General features: G+C 47.5%; 1 protein-coding gene across 6 annotated transcripts in view; it reads right to left on the bottom strand.

Annotated features, from left to right (window-relative positions):
• klar (klarsicht) overlaps positions 1-24,702 on the bottom strand; it is a 353,898-nt gene that overhangs the window by 239,224 nt on the left and 89,972 nt on the right. The window lies entirely within an intron of this gene.

The following is a 24,702-nucleotide window of genomic DNA, read 5'->3' as shown; positions in this document are numbered from 1 at the left end:
GTTGTCTATTTTATAAACTCAAGAAGCTATAGCCCACGTAAGGCACCATTACCCGTTAGATTGTCTAAGAGACATAACGTTCAATTCCTTCTTCCGTAATTTTCTTAATTGGTCCATTTCAGACCCCTAACAGCCGCGAGAGGGTATCTCCCCCACCCCAAGTCAGTGACCCCAGATCCTTCCTCCCTTCCTAAATCGAGGGTTCCCCTCGCAGATCACCGCCATCACTCACAGTAATTCACCAAACCCGGGACAACTTCCCAAGAAACGATGCTAATCGCGGCGATCCTCCAGCTGAACACACACACACACACACACACACACACACACACACACACACACACACACACACACACTCCCTGCGACGCGATCACGAAACGAACCCACACGAACAACACCAGCATGCATACAGAAGCAGTAATATACGCACGCACGAATGTAGAGCTCCGTCCCCATATTCACACACATCCCCATCTACCGATCTCAAGCCTACACGCACACGAACAAACGAAGGAAAGCAAAGTCCGAAACCAAACGAGCACACACACACACTTTGATAAACGCGCCCTCCATGTCCACACGAACCCCCGTTCCCCTTCACGGAACGGGAACACCTGTTGTCGGTGGAGACATCACGTGAGCAGCCGGGCTGGACGCGGGCCTTCGAAGTCTGTCCCGCATCTTACGGCTCACCTCACATTAACGTAATCAATCCTCCTTTCCTCATATGTGTGTTGGACATGACTCGTGACCAGAGAAGACATATTCAAAACATACCTTACACGCTGTTATCTATACTGTACTTACACTTTACACGTTATTATTTACGTTGTACTTATACTTTAAACGTTACTTTTTCCGCTACTTTTAATCTATATAACATTCTTCTGAATAAAGTCCAGTAAACTGTACCACACACCAGTCTTCCTCCAAACGAATTCGGTGGTTGTGTACGTCATGTTTTCGTGTCACCAACGCTCATAAAATACGCACAACCGGTACTCTGGCATGAGGGAAACACGATGATTTACACGAGAAATTATTGTGCAATTTAGAGGCGTTGACGATCAACGTTTACGCTGATGGTTCAGCTGCCGTCACTGGTCCAACTTGGTGTGTGTGTGTGTGTGTGTGTGTGTGTGTGTGTGTGTGTCCTAGAGTGGTTTTGGAGCGGGAAAAATCATTTCAACATTAGACAAACGTAAGCATTGCCAATAAATGGTCAATAAATGAGTTTCTCGTAAGATGACACACACACACAAGACGGTCAGGACGAAGAGCAACATGACCGCTGGTGATGACGGAGGCGGTGTCTTCAGCAGTGCTCACGGCAACCACGACGACGGGGAGGAAAGGTAACGTCACTGGACAAAAACATCATGACATCGTTGCCGGGGGATGAGGGCGTGGCCACGATGATAACGAGTCTCACCCCCCCCCCCCCCCACTTATAACGAGGAGACAACAATAACAGCAGAGACACAACAGGTACAGGTATAAACAACAGGAACCAAGCGAATAACTAGAACGATAAAACGGTAGAGAAGAGCAGTAAGGACAACGGTAACGGCAACAAGTGATAAGGAAAAAACTCTAACGACACAAAGACATACACAACAGTAACGGCATGAACAGTGGTAAGGACAGAAGTAACAGCACGATCACACAACGCCAACGGGCGATCGTAAGAACGGTGACACTAACAGCAGAAACAGCAAGAACAATAACACGGACAACGGTAAAGGGCACGTACAGTGAAAAGGACAATACCAACACGTATAAGGATAAGGACAGAGGAACAGCAGCACCCACAGCGATACGGACGACACTAACGCAACATATTAAAAGACCCGGACACAAAGGGAGCGACGGAGACGTGTACATTTAAGGACAACAGGAGAACAAAAGGGCTGACTTACGAGCCAGGGAAGAGAAGGTAACCCTTAACCCCATCACAGAGGTGGGGTGGGGTGGAGTTCATAAACTTTATTTCAGTTTTCGTAGTAGCCGAGACGCTATGATCACACACAAAGGACTGAGCCTTAGAGGGAATATCCGCACTTGGCCCTTTTCACTGTTCCTTTTGGAAATTCAAAAACGGGAGGGGAGGATTTCTAGCTACCAGGGGCTGGTAGTAAGCAGCCTGTCCTGTCCTAATTTAGAACCCAGGCCGGGCCCGCGTGTGATTCACAGTCAGCAAAGCTAACATTTGCACCGCGAACTCTGGAGTGGAGGCTTATACACAACAGACCAGACAAAATATACTTATAAGAAGGCGAAGAACAAACTGCGAAACAAACGCCACAAAGACAAACAGGTCCATCCTTCCTCCTCCTCCTCAAGAAAAAGCCACAAGGACCTTGATTGAAAATAGTATGTTGTACAGCATGATAATTTGACGACGAAGACCAAGACATGAAGAGGAGGGGGACTACAATAACGTCCAGATCAATATTACTGACGACGAGAGGACCTCTACGCTCACCACCACAGAATCGAGGGAGGAGGTAAAGTGGCCTTCAGGGATCGTGACCACCAAATTAACTCAAAATGAAATCACATTTCGATATACAACGTGGGGCAGGCAAGACTCGCCTCAACTTCAGACTTACCACACACTGGTGGCACGGTCTTGAGTGCGGACTGGATGGGACGATTGAACAGACTCTTAACTCAGTCACAATGAGGAAGAGGGCCCACGTTACCACAAGAGCCGTGAGACCCGGCTGAGGTACATTGTCAGATTCACCTGAGGGACTGGTCTGGGATTCAGCCCATGTGGGCCAGCCAGTGAAGAGGCTGTTATATTGCCGTGAGGGTCGGTCTGGTATGTGTGCCTTAGGTTTGTGTGTGTGTGTGTGTGTGTGTGTGTGTGTGTGTGTGTGTGTGTGTGTGTGTGTGTGGAAGAGTTGGGGTGAGGGGACCTCAGTTGGCTCACTAAACTCGTTGTTACTGATAACCTACAAATGGACAGTGGAAGCACTGTTGTTACTCTACCCGGCTTCCACGTGTGCCTGCTTGGTAATCCACAACCACAAGATTAGGTGGCTAGTCTCAGTAAATGTGTAAACAAGTTTTTCTTACATAAGGAAGCTTCTGATTGCATATGTTGTGGGTGTCAATAGTTTTGTGAATAGCTTCGGAAACTTCCTCGGGATCCTGTCTTAAAATGGAAAACAATCTCCAACTTCAACAGCAGCGATAATTTACACAGTAGAAAGAAGAATTAGTAACAGTGACAATCCCAACAACGGAAGTAGGATTAGGAAGTGATGATTTCAACATAAGAAGGTGAATCATAAGCAAACCTACAACCTTCACAAGTTCCGAGGACATGAGAGCTATATCAAAAGGTGAGGACGTAGCCGGAGCAAAACGTCATCAAACACAATGGCTGTGGCGATTTCCGATCTTCTGTACACTCAGGCTCAACAAAAATCGACGATGCTGAAATCAACGAGCAACTTCCTACTTGTGGTCCGGTCTCTTTTCCTAGCTCACTACAACAATGTCACCTCTCAGTGAGTCTTCGTTAGCAGTGGCAAATGAGCCAGTGACGGTATTGGTGCAGCTTGACGCCCAGTGGGACCACGACGGTGACAGAGGCCTAGGACCATCAAGGTTAAATACGATGAGCAAGTAATCACACTGTGACATAGTTCTCCGGGTGGTGACTAGTGAGGCGAGGCTCATGATGCCTGAGAGGCACTAGTACTGGAGTGGAAAACACTTTACCCACACCGGTTCATAACACATGCAAATAGGAGTTAACACTCATGAGGATGAGAATGCCGATCATCGAGTGCGACAGATGGATGAGCGAAAATGAGGATGACTGGAAGATATGCGACCTGTCCACGGACGAAATGATGATGGTAGACGTGCCGAAGATAGGAGGCTTTAATCGTGCCACACAGGATGGATGCACCGTCTTCACCTAAAACATACATCGATGTTTCCCACACACCTTCATCATTCTCTCTTACCACTTGATAAAGAAGCTCAGATGTGTACACTTCAGCCACCGTGAACATTGCAACGGTACTACAGCACACTGCAGCTGGTGATCGGAGCGTCACATGTCTCCCACGCTGGCTTGGGTTAGAAACAACCTGCAATCAGGAAACAGTTGGGGGAGATGGTTTTTAAGGTGTGCGGCGGTTAGCAAGGGGAGACACGGAGGATGGAGGAAGAGGAGAGTCGTCTTTAAGACGGGAAGGCGACTGGGAGGTGGATGGAAAAAAAACTGAAGCGACGGACAGAAATGGAAGAGGATGAGACGGTAAAAAGGGGAAAGGGGGAGGGGGACAGGAGAATAAGACAGATGGGGCTAATGTGGCAGTTAGGAATCTGGGGGGCTACGGAAAAAAGAGACATAGAAAAGAAAAGTGTGAGGAACGAATGAGACGGTAGAAAAGAAAAGGCTAAGGGAATGAGGAAACGGGAAGAAAAACGATGATGCGACACCGAGACGGTAGGAAAGAGGACGGCTGATGGGAGAGGTTTGCCAACAATGGAGAGTGAAGACATGACAAAGCTCTGAGGAAGGGTGAAAGTTGGAGAAAGGTGAAGCAGGGAGATAACGGTGAGGAGGAGGTAGAGGACAAAAAGGAGGAGGAGGAGGAGGCATGGAGGGAGGCCACAGACATTGCCAATCACAGCACACAAGCAAAAAATTATGGTGCCCCAGAAGATCGGCGGAGACCCTCGATTACGTCGAATAAAGGATCAACCTTCCCTCTCCTGCTTTCGTGTCCCGCCCTCTCGTACTTACCCACTCCGTCCCTCACGCACAGCCTCTAACGCAACACGCGACAAGACCGGCTCAGCACATACCCCGGTCCACTGGTCGTGTCCACCCCTAACTTACGAGGCTGAAAATCCTGTGACGGATCGTTACAAGCCGAAAACATGCACCTCCACGATCACTGGATCGCTTGAACACTGACTGACCCGGCCCTAGTCGAGCGCTCCGCAAAAATTGAGCAAATTGTATAATGGCTCCTGCGAGGGTCATCCAGCTTCTCCAGAGTCATCGGGGCTACCATGGCAACCCTCTTCCAAACCAGCAGGAGAGCCAGCCACCTGCAGCTCCACAAATGGATAGACACGAGCACATTCCACTAGCGTCTACAATGGATTCCCCCTAATACACAAGAGGAAACACCTTTAAAGTCAAGCTACCTCCGTCCCCAATGCACTCCAGCCACACCTCCTTCCGTGACAGAAGGTCAAGGCTGTAGGGATCAATGACACAGGAGGCTCGTAACCATATACTTGTTTCATCACACCGACTCTTCATTATACCTACATCACACCTTTGGTTAAGACTGGAAACCCATGTTACATCTGAGAGTCTAGCTTGTGCGCGTCTCAGATAAGAAGTGAGTCATCATTGGTGTGCCAAACAAAGACCGTATTTTCTTACTGATGTTTCCAGTAACTATATAATACACACTCTTAACACATCTATGTATTCATTACTTCACCCCAGTTCTCTGCGATGGGTTAGGGACATATAAATTTAGCTTGTGAAATAATTCAACACACAATCAAGAACCCATGCCCAGCATTAGTTAAAAATACACACTTCCAAGAAAGTCCACCTGCAACCAGTGTCGAAATCCAAGACTCGACGCCCTCTACCTCCTCATGGCAACCTGAATAAGGTTGTAAAAGGCAGGTGGCCCCGTGCAGTCAACCAAGTGGGGCGGTAACCAACACATGATGGCCTTGTGGCAAACTTTCATCATGCTGTTGTACGTTTTTTTTTTCTCTATACACAACACCTACAAAACGACAAAACATCCACAAAACGACAGAGTCTTCGGCATCTAGTGGATAATGTAATATTCAAGGGTATGGAAACACCCGTGGACAAGACACTGGAAATTCCTGACTCACCTATTGGTAATTCCCGACGAGCTTAATGATCTGACAGAGGCTCCAGCTGGTCCCGTGACTGTCGAGTTGTCGTCCTTCGTCAGTTTCGACGTCAGTATAAGCAGCAGGGGTCCCATGCAACCGTCGACACCGTGCGGATAGACGAGATAGAGAGAGAGAGAGATAGACACCCCCCGGTGATCACAACGTGCCGAAATCCGTGCAAGCTGTATCCAGCAACATGCGGAGATCCCAGAAGAACAAGTGTCCAACCCGTTAACACTTGCAGTACTCACTCCTGAGGCTTGCCCAGGCGGTGGTGGTGATCATCATCAGGCACATGGTGGTGACGGCGTCGATCGTCGCACCACGTCAACACCATCTGATCTCACACATTATGAACACACACACACACGCACATCACTATAGCTCCACGCACCACACTATGGCAACGTTATCAAATCTCGTCATCCAGAGGGGTAAGCCAAGTTCGTCATGTAAGCATCAAGAAGGCGAGGTAGAGGCGGTTTTGTACTGTTCATCGTGGGTTCAACACGAGGTTGCCGGTGTCCATAGCCAAAGGTCGTCAGGGAGGTGACCATCAGGGGTTGGTCCTAAGACCTCATCGTCAGCCTCACGACCTGCCGGCCATCGTGAGGAACAGGCTGTGGGCGTGACGTCACTCACTGTAATAGGGATGCTCGAGTCTCTGGCAAGTAAGTGAGGAGGACGGGAGGAGAGAGAGGCAGCACCCGTTGGCCACAAGAGCAATATCCATCTGACGTGGAAGGCGGCGTCGCGCGCCGTCCCGGGCCAACCAGAGCGGGGCCGCGGGGTGGGTCCGCACGTACACACGCACGCACACACGCCATCACACACACACACACACACACACACACACACACACACACACACACAATGTACTCACACAGACATACACACACAAAACTTAGGGAACAGACCAGCGTTGTAATCAAGAAATCTGCAACGAGATAGTAGATTGTGGCAACGGTGGTGTAGAGAGGAGTGTACCTGCAGAACACAACAGAGGGACGGGAACATAGGAAAGAATAATATAAATGCTTTAATCTACTGCGAGTATATATACTGCGAGTATGTAAAGCCACAGTAACACAGATATCTGAAGTATGTATACAAGACATTACGACAAGATGGGAGGAACAGGTGAGTAACTAATGAAACCTAACCAGAAAGTCAAAAGGAATCGCCAATCCTATTTCACAAAATTCATGTGGGATAAATCAACTGTAAACCATCAAATATTCAGATTGAAGAGACTTTGAAAACTTACTGACACATGTGAGTGCATATCCCCGCCAAATCAATTGCAAGACACATGGCAGTTATCAGCCTGTGAGAAATGAAATGCCCCAGAAGATATTCAAGCGAATCCACTGGAGGTGAGGAGGCTTTATGTTGGAGTTGGACCCGAACGTAGCTCATGGACGAAATGGCATCCCATCGACTGTACTCACCCTAAAGTGTGTGGTGATTCTCGACATACCACTGGTAACTGTTTTAAGATTTCCAACCGCGAAGGCAATGTTCTAAGAGAATGGACGAGAGCCGATGCTGGCCTAATATGCCAAACAAGTGACAGACCAGCATCGATAAGGTGGTGGTGATGACGAACATAAAGACAAAGGAATTCTTAACTGTTACAAGATATTTATGTAGGACACTTGACTCGGAATGAAAAGATCCTACGTGACAAATGAGATGGATTTCTATGGGAGGGTAAGCAATATCTGAGAACAAGGGAACAAGAGGATACGTAGAAGGACTGTGCGTGTAACTTCAGGGCTGCCTTCTAGAGGGACTTTTGATAGCGTTCATCTAAAGACGGCTGCAACAACTCAAGCGATGTCAGAGGAGTGATACATAAATGGGCCGACAGTTATCTAACTGGGAGGGAGCAGAGAACATATGTCAAGGCAGCACTCTCCAGCTGGACAAGGTGGATAGGTGGGGGGTCCCTTCAGGGATCAGTGCTGGTGCCACTTGTGTTTTTCATTTTGATAAACTATTAAGCAGATGAGACAGAATCATATATGAATGTTTCCATCTGTTCATCCTCCCCTATGGGCTGGTCGGTAGAATGGGTACCTGGTGTGTACAAAAAATACACACACACACACACCAAAAAAATACACTCACCACTGTTACAGAGCCTCAGGTGTTGGATGATTGGTTACTTGGGCATCTGGCCTATCAAATGCAAGGGGTCATTAAAGGGCATCGACTTTATGTTATGATGCCAATTGAAAAAAGAAATGAACACCTTCTTCTGGTGTACCAAGGTAATTGTAAAACCACACACGCTCTCGCTGAATATAATGCCCTTACTCAGGTCCTGGCAATCGTGCATTCTATATATCCAGGGACAAGTACTGCACCTTACATAAGAACACTATGTACGAACATGACAAACAGGCCCAAGTTCCCATGTGGACAAACACGCTTACGGTCATGTGCTAAACGCTTCAATAAATCAACATGTGTGTACTTGGGAAAATGGATGAAGTTTCTTTAAGCATTCAACAGGGGAATGAACACACAGAGCGCACGGCCTTCAGCAGTGCAGTACCTCAGGCCAGGAATGCATGCAGCGCGTGTGGCGTGAGGATCGAAGTGGTTCTCACGTTCCAACCTAAGGCGGAGTGCGGAGGTGAGCGACCCAGACCTAAAACTCATTATTCCTATTCAACACCTGACCTGACCTTACGTAACCCCATCGCCAACTCAGCACCTTACGGAACATCACTAGGAACACATATACTGTACACAAACATCCCCCCCCCCCCCATCCTCTAAATCAGTAACATTCCCACAACACAACCACATTTACCCCACAACATTCCTCCCACCAGTTACACACCGACTTAATCCCTTGATGACGAAGACTTCAATATTTAAAGACGTCAACTTTAGCCTTTGACAAAAAAAAAAAATCTAGAAACTGTACTCGTGAGTTCAAATATCGTACAGAATTCTGGGTATAATAGTCATGCTCGGGGACCTCAATAATCGTACTCAAGGAAGGTGGTTCAAGTTCAGGTACTTATCAAACAGCACCCCGCTCCGTTGTGAGATACGGTACCATCGACGGCAAGTGTACCGTTGAGACGGGTGAAGAGTAACGTCAGACCCCACGCCAGTAAGCCAGCCTAATCATCCATCTCCAAACCATAAAACAATTACCACCATTCCACAGCACTGATGACACTACTCCCTACTTCCATCACCATAATACCACAACTCCCAAACCTCATCGTCAACATCAACCATCGTCCAATCCAACAAATAACAATTACATAAAAAAATGTATCCTTTGTCTTAAAATTATCAGTTTAATTATCTTCCTATACCGCTTGAGTACGTCAGTAAGACTTCTGAGCACTGCGGTATGACCTTTGAACGTGTCGGTGCCAGCCTGGCCACTGGCCAATTCAATAACCAAACAAACCATATCATACGGTCGTAACGTTGTGTTCAAGGGTTGTAACACCGTATCCAGGTTCGAGACGTCGTGCTCAGGGGTAATACCACAGTGCTCGAGTGCCGTGCCAAAAAAGGCTACATTCTTATACATTTAACTAGATTTATCTGAGCAGATACATAAGGATACACAAAAAAAGAAACTATATTGCAACAGAGACTGAAATTCGACATCATGTATGAAATGGTCTCCAACGAGGCTGAGGTGGTGGTGTTCAACCTTGATCTTCAGCCGCCGGATGACTTCTACCGCTACCCACACCAAACACAGGTGAAAGTTAACCCAGCTCCTTAACAGGGGATAAAATTTCTACCCTTTGGTCCTTAACTAAGGAGAACCTTTGGCATCCTTTGGTCCTTAACTAAGGGTAACCTTTGGTACCCTTTATTCCTTAACTAAGAGTAACCTGTGGTCCTTAACTAAATGAGGTAAACTTTCTACCCTTGTTCATTCAGTGAGGGTAACCTTTCTAACCCAGGTCCTTCACTAAGGATAACCTTTCCGAGAAGAGTACATATCAAGAGAGCACCCAAGTGGCCTCAAGGGCCAACTTCTAGTGAGCACTCTCAACCTTGCCTTCCCATCTCCAGGGAATGCATGGCCAACCGTGGCATACTCACTAATAACGCATGAGTCGATCTGAAACACTGAAAGCGCATTCAGCACCTCAGTAAACCACCTAATGTTCCCAGAATGTGGCCACGGACTGAGCTACGAAAACAAAAGACAAAAATCTGGTGTGCTGAGGCAACGCGCCTTGAAGCGTCCTTCACTTGTCCTAATGCGATTTCAGTGTCATTCCCCACGTGAAAGTGTTAATTTGCATGTTGATAACAGTCCAAACTCCTGATGTAGAGCTGCCATGACCCGCAGTATTTCCCGGCGACTCACTTCCCATAATTTCCAAGCGGCATGCAACGTGCAGCCGCATGCGACCGGCGGCCACATGCTTCAATGCACCGGCAAACACAAGGTTACAGTGGTGTTACTCCCCAAACCCCCCCAATACGAACTAAGCATTTACATTCTCTAATTTCTAGATATGATTTCGGTCTGGGGAATTATACCAATATCATGTAATCATTCTTTCTTACATTTATCACATTCTTGTTTTACCTGATTAACTTTTTCCTTCAAAACTTTTGAAATAACCGACCAAGGCTCTCTCACCCCCCCCCCCCCCCACTCCCCACATCCCCCGCACCGGTGACGTAATATCGAAAGACCCGCCACAAACTCCACCCTCACGTGTCTAACAAATCTGATTGGTCCCCAGGCCAACGCTCGACGCTGATTGGCTGAGCTGCCAGGTGCATGATGTCATGATCCGCTGGTTCCACTTCCATTTTTTTAACATTTTCACATTACTACAATACTTCAACTGGAAATGGTGCGTTCCTTACCGCGAACAGCACTCCAGCATGACGGACTTCATATGAACGGCATAAAAAAATTAAATATATAAAAATAATGCGGATTAAAACCACTAAAAAAAGGGAGCAGCAATGGCTTCCTGTGCCGGTGCAATCACGGCGCGATGCGGCGGCACCGGCAACAGCATCGCCGGCGACAGCTGCAGCAACACCAGACACAGCGGCAACAGAACCCGGCTCCACGATCACCGTAGACAGAGAGTAATAACGGCAGTACCAGCTGCCATGATTGACGCCGCTGTGATGCGCGCATCCCCACAGGGCTCAAGGCCACCTTACCCAATACACGCATTGTTAATCTATGTATTGATCGGCTTTCTCTCTCGTCTACACAGGGTAGGAATGCACAAGACACCACGAGGGAACTCTTAAGGTTCGTCCGCCAGGCGGGCGTCGCCCAGTGACCCCTGAAGGCGCCGCCACACTACCCTCCCCTGAAGTCGACAGCCAAGACATTCCTCCAAATATGGTGCATAGCCACAGGGAGTCAAGCCACTATACATGATGGCATTACGTAATTCTATAGAAAGTGTCGGTGTACAAACCCATGATACGGCTATATATATATATATATATATATATATATATATATATATATATATATATATATATATATTTTTTTTTTTTTTTCATACTATTCGCTATTTCCCGCGATAGCGAGGTAGCGTTAAGAACAGAGGACTGGGCCTTTGAGGGAATATCCTCACCTGGACCTCTTCTCTGTTCCTTCTTTTGGAAAAAAAAAAAAAAAAAAATATATATATATATATATATATATATATATATATATATATATATATATATATATATATATATATATATATATATATATCACGGCATCATATAATCCTACCATTATAACCCAAGCCTTATCACCATCCCTCGTTACACTTTCCGCAAACCCAGCGTGCACACATGCACGCACCATACTATGATGCTACCACGTACCACCTCCTCCAGAGGTGCCAGAAGATGGTCCACTTTGCAAACCTATTCGGCCTCGTTGTGTCAAAACTGATGGCCGTGCTCAACTGTAAGACACACGGAGAGAGCTGCTGCTTGAGCAGAGACAGCGGGAAATCTGAAGTCTGAGCTTTCCTGTTGTGAGGTGCTGTAAAAGTGGTGCCTGTTACGAAAGACAAAAACAAGAGCTTGGAGATCTAAAAACTGGAGACTTTAAAACATACTGGCTACTGGGTTACGTTTTAGGGGAAAAACGGACGCGAAAAACGAAACAGGGTCAGGTTGAGAGGTGACTTGGTTCACCCATAAATGATAATTTCACACTTCTCTTTTCTTCTGTGCCATCCAGTTCACTTCGACCATGGGTGAGAACTCGGGCTGGGATAGAGAATGCCAGGGATCAGAGGTCGTGACACTGGAAGTCGAAAATGTGGGGGCCATGATACATCAGACATGGCAACCACGTGAGACTGGGAGAAATAAAATAAAACAATGAGAAAGTTACGACTGTCTTGTCTCCAGTAGAAGGTATATAACATAATTACGTTACTGGCGTACCATGCTCCTGCTGGAGGCATGGGAGTCCCACCTCCTGGCAGAATATAAAAACAATGGAAAATCTGGTAATCACTTAACAAGATAACAACCTGAGATCTCACTCCATCCATCGTCCCGATCATTAAGATCCATCCTAAAGTAATGTTTTTGATCACGCTGCTAACATCGTCCCGCTGGTGATCAATGCTTGCCGTTCGTAACTAAGACCCGGGAGGATCCTGTCTGACCTATCAACTGTCTAAGAGAACATGCTTCCCCACACAACTACTGACGAACAAGCCTCAGAGAGTCAACTCTAAACTTCTTAACTGCAACTCCTTTCCTGCCTCCCGCTCTCCCTCTCTCTAACCAACTTTCCGTGCCTCCCGCTCTGGCTACTATTCCACTCACTCTCTTGACCATTCCCCAATCACTCCCCCATTCCACTACCCCTCCCATACCAGCTGCCCCTCTCGTAACCCTCATTTCCCTCCGCGCTCCCCTATACCCTTCTACCTCCCTGAATGAAAACATAAAAAAAAAACTTCCTTTAGGAGGAGTCACTCACTCACCGGAGAAACCCGAGCCACACTGCATCAACTATGCATACAACGCCTCCTAATAATCCATCCACCGCTCCGTACAGTAACAGCACAGACAAAGCCAGAACGGTAACTTTCCTGTAATTATATGAGGCAAAAAAAAAAAAAAAAAAATCTCAATTCCAGCTCTTCCTTTCAAAAAGGAGAGGAGGCAAACAGGTTCGAAACCTGGCCGACGACAGTTTGTAGTCAACCCAGCTGTTCATCCTCCCATGGCATAACACACGAAAGCTGGTGAGCAGTTGTGGTCTGGGGTGACAACCCAGATGGGAGAGGCCACTCCCGCAAACACCATCGTTGAATGACATTTATTTTCCTCAGCTACCTTGTAAACCTCTCGCATCTTACGTGACTCAATCTAACTTCGTTCCATGTACACAAAGACAACCACAGGGAGCGAGGATGCTGAAATCCTTAACGAAACGAAGGTTAAAGATATCTTAAGTAGAAGGCACTCACACACCACCCTTGACTGACACGTACAAACTAGGTTTAACCGTCCGCATCCCTAGTTTCTTTATTCTCCTAGTTCTACCTTCATAAAGACGGAGAGAGAGAGAGAGAGAGAGAGAGAGAGAGAGAGAGAGAGAGAGAGAGAGAGAGAGAGAGAGAGAGAGAGAGAGAGAGAGAGAGAGAGACTAAAAGATGCACCAAGGGCACTTGGGAAGCTTAGGTCAGGGAGGAGCTCAAGCTAAGGAGCGAGGGTGGGCTAGGTCAGCGGGGAAGTACGGATGACGAGAACTCGATACGCCGAGACAAAATTATCTGTGGTCATAATCTTATCTATGGTAGAAGCAGGAGAGTACAGCAGAAGGCAGGCACCTGCTCACTCATCATCACTCCCTCCGCCTTAACAGCCGGCAGGATGGCTGACAAGACATGCGGGAATGCTAACAATACATCCCGACGAGTCAGGAAAGAAGAGCGCGTTCGGTAGGCAGATGTCGCCAAGGAAAAGAGGGCGCCCGAGGGCAGGGGGAGGAGGGGACGCCGCCGGGAAGGTCGCCAGCAGGAACACAGACAGCGTTCTCAACAGCATAGCTAAGAGGGTGTCCAGAATCCTTGTGGATCACCGGTTCGGCACGAACCACAACTTACATCCCTTGAGCAAGACGATACGAGTCTTGAGCACGATATTAAGACATGAGCACGATGGTACGATCCTTGAGCACGATAAATAAGACCCCTGAGCGAAAAGGTTCGACCCTTGAGTATGATGTCCTTCGTGCTCAGCGAAAAGGTTCGACCCTTGAGATGATGTCCTTCGTGCTCAGCGAAAAGGTTCGACCCTTGAGTATGATGTCCTTCGTGCTCAAGGGCATTACAGTCGTACTCAAAAATCGTATCTACGCGCCCTTGGGTCACAGTGTTGCGCTCAAGGATCGTACCTTGGCGCCTGAGGGTTTTAATGCTGTTCTCAAGGGATTAAACGCAACCCTGGTCATGTCTGGTATGAGGACGCCTGACGAGTTTTTTCTTACAAATATTAGTCTCTAAATCATTTTCTAATTTCTTGCCAACTAACCTGAATACCTCGAACGGCGAATGAATTCGCTGTTTCCGCTGGGGACAAACCTGTGGTCCCTTGAATCTTCAGTGCATTCATTATGCACATTCAGCTGCGTCTACCACTGAGACAACCTTTGTGTGAACATCGTGTTACACAAACCCCAAGCAGAAAACGTTCCCAACAGGCCAACCGGTCTTCTGTTTACTGCTCTACGTATCTGAGTGTGTCAATCTATCTCACGTCAACGTTTTAGTGAGTACAGCTAAGTATCCTTAGGAATTTCTCCTTTTTTCCAACTTTGAGAAGAGCAGGATCAGTTCTTTGTCAGGTTTACATCTCAAATATTTTACTCTTTTATCAAGTGATGTTTGGTAGGCAACAGCTCAGAGTCCCACTGCTGTCTACATCATCATTAATATCATCGTCATTATCGGATCTACTTATCTTTTGATGTGAAATTCCCAGTATCTATGCTATCTCTTTGTCCCATGATAAGAAAACTGCTTCGTTCTCAAATCAATGAGTGTTATATCTTCATTTACAACCCCACACATGCTATGGTCTACATAATAATCCTTTTTTTTTTACAATTTTTACAAATTTCCTCTTTCTTACGATGTTCAAGCTTATGACATTATTCGCCTGCAATCTGTTCACACCCTTAAAGTCAGAATTCCCTTTTTATACCGAGCTGAAACTGCTCTAAAAAATCCTATTAACTGCGATGGTTCATCAGAAAACTTGGCTTTTACCTCACTACATATCTCTGGTGCCCTGGACCAGGCAACGATAATAAACAGGCAATTTAATATTCATGTACGTCGAGTTACAAGAATGAAAAAGACCTGGATTGCTGACGTTAAGACTTAAGAGGAAAGAAGAGGTCGCTGACGGACACAGTTCACTTAAGGTCAGCAGAAATTACAGGCATTAGAAGAAAAAATGAAAGCGTTACAGAATAGCAGACGTTGCCGGTTGATGAAGACAATACGCCAGAGGACACTAGAGGTCGCTAGCTGCTGGAACACACAACGCTGGAGGGGAAACAGAGGTCGCCTGCCTGCCGGGTCACAGAGGACTTAAGAACGCCAGCACGGACAACGCATTCTAAAGGAGAAAAACAACAGAGGTCGCTTTGCATACAGGGGCACAGAGCACCAAGGTGGATGCTTTATGGAGCGCCAAAGGACGCAAAAGTTCGCCTGCTGGTACATGCAGAGGTACCGAGTATTACATGCTGACGGACAGGTGTGGGTCAATGGGTCGACAATGACAAGAGAGTCGCATCAGACGCCAGGAGACACAGCAGACTTATTAAAGATCACGTAATGGCGGTGGCAAGCAGCATTCAGGGATACCTGACGTCACCCTCCCGAATATTGGAGGTCACAAGGGGAAGATTACGGCCATAAAACAGAGGTCACTTATCAGGCCACCCATTACCCGACGATTTAAGTTCATGCAAGCTAAGACTACGGAGTTATGGCTGGCGACGTAACACGAGACACAACGACATAAGGTGCCAGTGCACACCCACGGAACGCCAAGACACTAAGCGCACGCCCGACCACCACAGCCCATCATGGCGCCTCATCAGTCAGTCTGGGAACAGCAAACACGAACAAAGGCTTCTTAAAAGGTAACCCGCTGAACACTGTAACCGGTTCCACGGGCAAGGTTCCTGCATCCTCTTCTGCACCGCAATCCCACACCTAAAGGCAGGAATGTATATTACATTCGCAGATTTTTTTTTTTTTTACAGCAGTCAAGGGATTTCAAGACGCCGAAGGACACAAGAACCAAGCGGTGGACACCTCTAGGACAAGGCAGGGCGTCCAGTCTGCTTGAGACAATGGCAGCAAGGACACCGGAAAGGGTGCAGACCGTATGAGAAAGAAATTTTCCCCTGATTATCGCTGGGTACCTGGCAATACTGTACTCACCCCAGCCTGTCCTCGCACAGATGGGAGGGACGAGGCGTCTCTTGCCCTCAAAACTTAAACTTACGGTTATAGCTGCACGTGACAGCGTCCTCTGGAAACACGACGCCGTGTCAGTGGATCTGGCACGTACGAGGAATGAAGAAAAGCTGAGCAAAAGCTTGCAGTGCAAGCATGCGGACGGGATGGGACACGTTATTGGAATATTAAAATCACGCTGCTGTGTCTGCTGGACACACACCCGCAACCCTGCCAAGCGAAGACAGAACCCGAGAGAGAGAGAGAGAGAGAGAGAGAGAGAGAGAGAGAGAGAGAGAGAGAGAGAGAGAGAGAGAGAGAGAGAGAGAGAGAGAGGTTGTGAATGGGAACGTCAGCCGTCACTACTGGCTGCGTCGCCGTTCATGTTCCAGAGCCTGCGGGAGTGTTGACCGCCGGCCCAGGCGGCCGCCGCCTCCGCCGCCACTGCTGCGGTGACTGACAAGGTCGCGCACGGAGGCCGACTTACCACTTCCGGTAGAGGAGCCGCCACGCATCCTCCCGAGGCGTGGGACCTGCCGCACCGCCGCCGTAACGGGACCTCTGCCTCTAGGGTCGCCTCTACGAAAGCAGAAAAAAAAAAAAATCCCTCCAGTACAACAACAAAAATTCCCCTGTGGCACACCCTCCAATTGTCTTCTTTATGATAACCAATACAACTCCGAATTCTGCGAAAAAGACTGTTCCAAGTTCGTGACTGTATGAGCTATTACCTCACACCGAAACAGCAATATCACTGTGTCTAACGTCGCGCTCCGATTAAGGCGACGGTATTGGGTTCTTTTCCAAGACCACTGGATCCTGACGAGGGCCACTGGATCCCTTCATCGACCACTGGGTATTTTCGAGGATCCACCGGATCCTTTCTAAATCCTGTTGCCTCGACATCATAAAACAATCGCAAACTGTCAAGGCCTTGCTCAAGCATTCACTCCCTCCAGAGCAAAGCAAAGTGAGCATTCTTCAGATCTCCACCAGCCGAGGTCGTGACCCTAAAGATTCAGACAGCAAACCCAATCTACACAGGAACACACGTTCCACCGCAACACCGACTGTGCCCCAACTCGAGCCTAGATAGATAACCGCATACTGTACCAGACCAGCCAGGATGTGGCGGTAACACAGGCCTATGATTCGCGGCTTCCAACAGCCTGATTAAGATGAGGTAAAAACAACTGCAAAGTTCACATAAAGTAAGGTTCTCGATCCAGTTGTAAGGCTAGAAGACCTCCGAAACCATAGTAGGTATACGTGAGGTAAGGCATGGTCCTAGACCCAGCTCTGGGGGGCAAAAGACCCTCGAAACAGAACAGCATAAATAAAAGCTTTGTAAAGACTACCTAGGAGCTTGTCTCGTACTGCGAGAAGCACCGACCAGAGTGGTGGACTGGCTTAAATAAAAAGCTGGACATTTAGAGAAGGTACTTAACTGTATGAAGGAGCACCTCAGACCTCTGAACACAACACCCGTATATATATATATCCTTAAGCCATGTCTGTCCATCATACTGGCCGGTACCGCCCGAAGTGTGATTGTACAATTCATTGCTCTCCTCCTGTCTTCCTGGACACTTGAACAAGGTACGAAAGAAAATTACAACGTCAAGAATTTTGCAGATGCGAAAACCTTACAGGTCCAATTTTCACCTACAGTTAAATCGCAAATGTACACTTTTTTTTCTTTTCTTATCGCCAGAAATGACATGGCGCCTATGAAGCATTAAATCTAGGGTGTAATCACCGTTTCTCCGTTGTGGAGACTGTTGAGCTGCTGAACCCACCGTTAAAACAGTTACTCCGCCGCCAGCGGACCTTGGGGAGTGCCGGATAATAAAGTCTTTCCTGTGCTTCACTGTTGGCTGCGAGCGCCAGTATCATCTGTAAACAGAAGATCCAACGTGCTCTTGCTTCTAGCCGGCACATGAGAGAGAGAGAGAGAGAGAGAGAGAGAGAGAGAGAGAGAGAGAGAGAGAGAGAGAGAGAGAGAGAGAGAGAGAGAGAGAGAGAGAGAGAGAGAGCCTGGCTGGGGAGGGTCGCCGAATCTCTGGTGTCGTGCCAGGTTTTACACAGGTAAGGATACCCAGGTAATGACTGGTGTCTGGAGTGTGCCTCGCCCGCCCACCCAAGTGTGTGGGAAAAAGGACTCCCACCCAGCCATCCAGCTATATAAAATACACACACCCACCCACCCACACACACACACACACACACACACACACACACACACACACACACACACACACACACAAATATACATCACGGATTTTGAAAATTTGGCGTCAGTGATACGACGACTACGCACAATTCACGCGTGTCTAACTTTAAATTCCTGTGTGAGAACACTGCGTTAAAAAAAGAAATCAATGTTTGAGTAAAAAAAAATATATGAGTGACGTTCATGAAACGAAACTGTCATGTGTGAGCGTCAATTTTTAAGCTAATAATTACACACGCTGGCACCTAGAACCCTCGACCACAGCCTAGACTGTTCATAATGAGACCCACCCAAACTGACCTCAATGGCTGGCTTGCACAATCGGAGAGAGAGAGAGAGAGAGAGAGAGAGAGAGAGAGAGAGAGAGAGAGAGAGAGAGGGGGGGGGGGGGGGGGACGATTCGTGTACAGTGAGTCCCTCCCGTACACAGTTGAGTACTGGGCACCAACAGTTAATCTTAAGACAGGTTTCTTCATGGCCGGTAACGCTGTAATATGACAGCTCCCGCGCCCTTCTCACACTCCTCGATTCAAACACATGCACACATACAAGGGCCTGTACTAAGCACCTGGCTTAGGGCTTGAGCGTGTAGGAGTAAAGACAGTAAAGACAATGTGCATATACATGAAAGGTTAAGAGACGGGGTGACACATCACACAGTTATCACACATATGTACAACGTCAAGACCCAGAGATGGAGGCATGCTCTACCCAGTGAGCGAGGATCCAACACTAACGGCCAAGGGTCGTCCAGTCTCGTCCGGGGAAGGTCGTACCGTTATGCTCAAGCCACAGCGTGAACCGCATCGACAACCTAAACTAACCTAAGCTAACCTGACCTAACCATCCACTCACAAGGGACACAATCTCAAACCAGAAGGTGTCAGTCACCAGACAGAACGTCCGCCGATACGTTATCAGCCCGGGAGGAGAGAGTTTAAAGTCCGCCTCACCGGCTACGGGCGGTTAGCAATACAGGCCGAGGACGCTTAGCCGGGTCACCGCCGGGAAGAACCTCCTTATAATGATGTCATGCTATCTTCTGATCCACGTCATTATACACGCAGTAACACTGCCTAATTACCTACTTCGCGACCGACCTCACGACGCCCCATTATCGCCATCACACATCTGATACTGTCACCTCATTATCCCCTCATTATACACCGTGTAGGCACGACTCATTATACCGCATGATCACCCTCCTCCACAACAAACCTCAAGACGGTCCTCATCAGAACATGCCAAACAGATGGCTACACCTCTCACCTCTTTGCTCTCTCAACGGACCCCTGGTGACACGGTGCAAAGGCTATGATTACCCTAAACCCGGAAGGCCAAGTAACCCAAGGGTTCGAGGCGGTCTAGGGATTCAGACTTTAAAGTAAAATTTGTGAAACTGAAAATGCTAAGCCACGAACAGCGATGAAATATTGTACCTTTTGGGGGGTTTGTTTTTTTAAGCTTAAGAAAAGGCATATGAGTTTCAATTCAAGCTAGAGGACTTGGATTTCTAGCATCAAAGCTTTATCTGGGTTAAAATCACTGGGAAGCTACAAAGGCTTTAAAAACCTAGCTCATGGCTTTAGAGGTAGCACTTTTGACTTGGTCAAGGCGATGAAATCTACAATGCAAATTAATGTTAAAACCTGAGGTCCTATATTTCCAGCAGAAACTCCTATCTAGATTTTACAAGGCACTGGGGTACACGGGACTGCATGTCTGGTTTGCATGATTTTTGGTATTTTGGAAAGAAGATTCGACACTAAGAGATACTGGCCTATAGCCATGGACTGAAGAGAGTGAGAGATACGTCTTAAAAGTGTTCGTGGATGCCAGCTGAAGGACTTACGAGGATTAGATACAAAGTGGAACGAAGACGAGAGTGATCTGGCAGGTATCAATTCTAACCAGCATTACATCAGCAATATGATCCTACCTAAGATGAGGTAGTGTGAGAAATCTTGAATACAAAATATCAATGAGATATAAAGCTGTTCAGACCTAATTAATCATAATACGAATTTTGAGATAAAAAAAAAAAAAAGTCAGTAACGCGCCAAGCGAACCAATGGAACACGTACGACAGTATCGGTATGAGAGACGCGGGTGTTGGCAATGTGGAGGGCCTTCTTCGTCCATGAATGATGCACGCTGCCTGGAGAAACATGGGCCAGGTGCTGCTTGGTAGCCAGGGCAGGTAGAATGCCTTCACAGTCACTCACTCAACCAGTAAACTTTAAATTTCTTCTCTGGAGAACTTCTGAACGGTTTCATTTTTGGATATTATTCCGTGCCTTTCGCAAGCTGGCAAGGTGGACTTGCCAACTCTCGTCCAGACGAATCTATCATTCACACTGGCTGACCAGAGAGCCAAGACTTATTCATCACCTACATCCCAGTTACAGCTCGCGCCACTAAATGTGGAATTATAATAACCTGGAGCAGTGGGTTGAGAAGACTGACAGCGTTGCTCCATATCCCAAGTATTGTTCAACATTCATGCCGAGGCAAAGGTGAGAGGAGCACTTTTAAGACCTCGACGAAGGAATTAAAGCTGAAGGGAACCTTGTCCAAGAAGTTAGGTTTGCTGATGACATGGCGTTTGTCAGCAACACAAGATCTCCAGCGGATGCTAGATAGTGTAGCAGGAACAGCAGATGTTTCCGGAATGAAAGTAAACGTGCCCAGTATAATGAAAATAGCAAAAATAAAAGAAAAAGAAAAAGACAGGGAGCCGTATCTAAACGCACTGAACAAAAACTTTACTTAACATTTCGAATGTTGTAAATGGTGAATGTAACAAGAAAGTTCGGACTATAAATGGTAAAAGACGGAGCTGTTTTCATCAAGAAAAAGCAGGTAATCCCGACCTGAAGCTGAGAAAACGGATAGCAAAGCACAGTTCTATACGGTGCACAAGTATAGACCCTTGGAGAAGCCGGTAAGAATTTGAACAATTTGAAGTGTGGAACTGTAGAAGAATACTGGGGCCAAACTGGGCAGAACATGGAAGAAACGAGCGTTATACGTGTAACGTAGGAAGTAACAGCGCCAAGACAAGAAAACTAGATATGACGTATACAGCGAGGAAGAAGTAGGCTGATGGGTGTGTTACGAGGGAAAATACGAGGTACAAAAGGCCACAAAGAAGGAGAAAGAGGAAATCTATGCCTGATGACTTGTAGGCCAGGGAAGGTTATGCCGTGATGATGAAGGCTGAAGAAAGAGTCTGTTTAGTCTAACAAGGTCAATGAAACTGTACCTGTCGACACTCAGACCATTAAAGAGGAGAACCAGCTGTCTGCCTTTTTGTGCACTTAATCTACCACTGGTTAATATGATCGGAGTTTATGGTAATACAGGTAAAAAAGCTGGCTGATTACCATATTTCACTCACCTCCTCATGCCCTTGTCAGCCACTTGCAAGGAAAAAAATATTATCTGGGAAAAAGACTAAGTCAAGGAACGCATGAGGCGAAAGCAATGTCATTCTCGAGTCTGCTTCGTTCATCACCCCGCCGACGAAGACTTCCCCTAAACTCAGGTTTAAGTAACGGAGGGTAAACCACAAACCAGTGAACTGCAACTGTGAAAACCTTATTGTATTGCATTCTCTCGCAGCAAACTCCATGACCCGCGGATACCACACACAGGAATCATTCTCAAGCACCGACACATGATGGCATTCGGCATATATATACATGCTGCGCTCTCTCTCTCTCTCTCTCTCTCTCTCTCTCTCTCTCTCTCTCTCTCTCTCTCTCTCTCTCTCTCTGCTGACACTCTGCCCTTGTGCCCGCCATGACTGACTGATTGTCCAACCCCTGTTCCGGCAGGTTACTAAGTCCACACACACTGTGTGCGGTGGCCACTCCAGGTCTGATCGATTGCCTTCTCCATTCTTTCAACAGTTACTGAATAACATTTCTTTTATCATTTCATATTTTCCCCCTACCTTCAATGTCTTCTTTCAAAAGACGGGTGACAGTCCCCCCCACACCCTATCAGCCACGAAGCTTAATACGGGCAAGAGTAAAGGGAAAGTTGCTATTTAATTAAAGAAAAGATAAGTTATAGGTCATTAAGCTGGCCTGCCGTGTGCTGGTTCATCCATCATGGTGTATATACAGAGGGCTAATGTCCACCTAGAAAGCCCTGCAGCACCTCAAGCTTGACCTCACACAATTACGGCGTGCGTCCCTCCCTCTCTTTCTCCCGGCGGCGACAGACCCAGCTCAACGACCAGTAATGAAGACATCCAGGCTGCAGCGGGCGCGACATAAAGCCAGCCGAGGTAGACATCCCCAACGCCGGCGGTAGCTGCATTAACACTGCTAGGGGGAGGCCGACTGATTATTACGCCGCGCCCTCCAGCTTCAAGACCCTGGGTCCTGCCATCCCATCCAGGGGCCTTAAGAGCGCCACCTAACCACACAAACATCACCATACAGGCAGAGGGGTCTCTGGTAATGGGCCGCCCCTACTCACACCCCAGGGCATGACGTGATACCCCGGGCGACGCTCTTTGTCCATGCAGTGACGCTGCACTTTGCTGTAATTATGGCAGAGTGGGAAAAAAAATCACCGTCATCGTTACTGACATGTGGACACAAACTGAGCCACACAACGTGCCGCTGCGCGTGCCTCCCTCGCGCATTCCCCGGGACGCTGAGGAAGCCTCGGCCATGCGAAGGGACGATCTGATCTTTGACGATCAAGTGCCGAACTTACTGACACCGCACCCCACACCCATCCCGCGGGCGGTGGCGCAAATGAGGAAGCACAGTACACAACAAGTCTAGCGAGTGGGCCTAGATGACTGAGTTATACGTTGCGTGATAAAGAAAGACTACAAGGCAACAATGACTGAATCACATTCATAGTAAGTGGACTGTTTACGACGACAGAACAACAATGAATGAATGAAGAAAAAGGAATATACTAACTGAACCATCTACAATTGGTGAAGTTAGGATACTTCTGAAGTAAATGACACAAAAATTCTATTATTGCATTATTAGTCAAAAGTTTATCATATTTCACTAAAACTTGCAGTGTGGTAGAGTAATTCCAATTATACACCTACCCAACCATATATCATATATTTGAGACAGGCCACAGGGCTTTTATGATCTCTGCTGAGATCACAATAATCCTCAACAGACGTCCTCCAAAACCATGTGAAACCTCCCGCAAAAATATATTTCAATAATGAAACCCGTATGGCATGTGCCTTCGAAGTACTAGGGAGACGATCCATCCACTTCCCTGATCCACGTCTGTGGCCCTCAGCACAATCCTCGCAGCTAAAGTGACACCACCGGCTAACGATCCACAGTGACACTGCATCAGCTAGCTACACCCCGGTAATGAAATATGAAATATACGAGCACTGGAGGTTGAAATATCACCGGCATTATTTTTTACGGGGTCCCGGGAGCTCACTCACTCACTGCCACTACGCACGACACCTCCGCCGCCCGCTGGGTTCGTCACGTAGCCAGCACCACAAACAAGCTGATGCACGTGTCACCGGAGCGCGCGTCACTCACTGATCAACTCGTGTTGTCCGCCCGTCCACCGTTAACGGCACCCTACACTCTCCCAACGTGTCATACGTGTATATTTCAACTCCTTCCAGTGATGGCGCTAGTCCTCTACTCCGAGCATGAGGCTCTACTCTCCCCCTTAATTCCTGAGTTTACCTACGCCTTGACAAGCCCCCCTCCCCCATTCTCTCTCTCTCTCTCTCTCTCTCTCTCTCTCTCTCTCTCTCTCTCTCTCTCTCTCTCTCTGAGCCAGCCGCACCCTACTGTCAAGCATGAGAAGCAGCAAGAGTATGTAAGTGGGTACAGCTCCCGCCCCCCTTCGGAGGTAGGATAGCGAGTGGACCGTAATATAAGCGACGTCCATCTCACACCACTTGACGCCTGACTCCAATCGTCTCGCCAACAACTGGACTTGAGCATGATGGTGAGACCACCACCTGCAGCCTTTTTCACGCACGACGACGGTGAGGACCTGGAGCATGACCGTTCAACCCCCCCCCCCCCCTGCAAC

This window comes from Panulirus ornatus, chromosome 20 (genome assembly GCF_036320965.1).
Source record: "Panulirus ornatus isolate Po-2019 chromosome 20, ASM3632096v1, whole genome shotgun sequence".
Taxonomy (NCBI): domain Eukaryota; kingdom Metazoa; phylum Arthropoda; class Malacostraca; order Decapoda; family Palinuridae; genus Panulirus; species Panulirus ornatus.
Note: the sequence above shows the minus strand (reverse complement) of the source record. Positions and strands in the feature narration are given on the sequence as shown.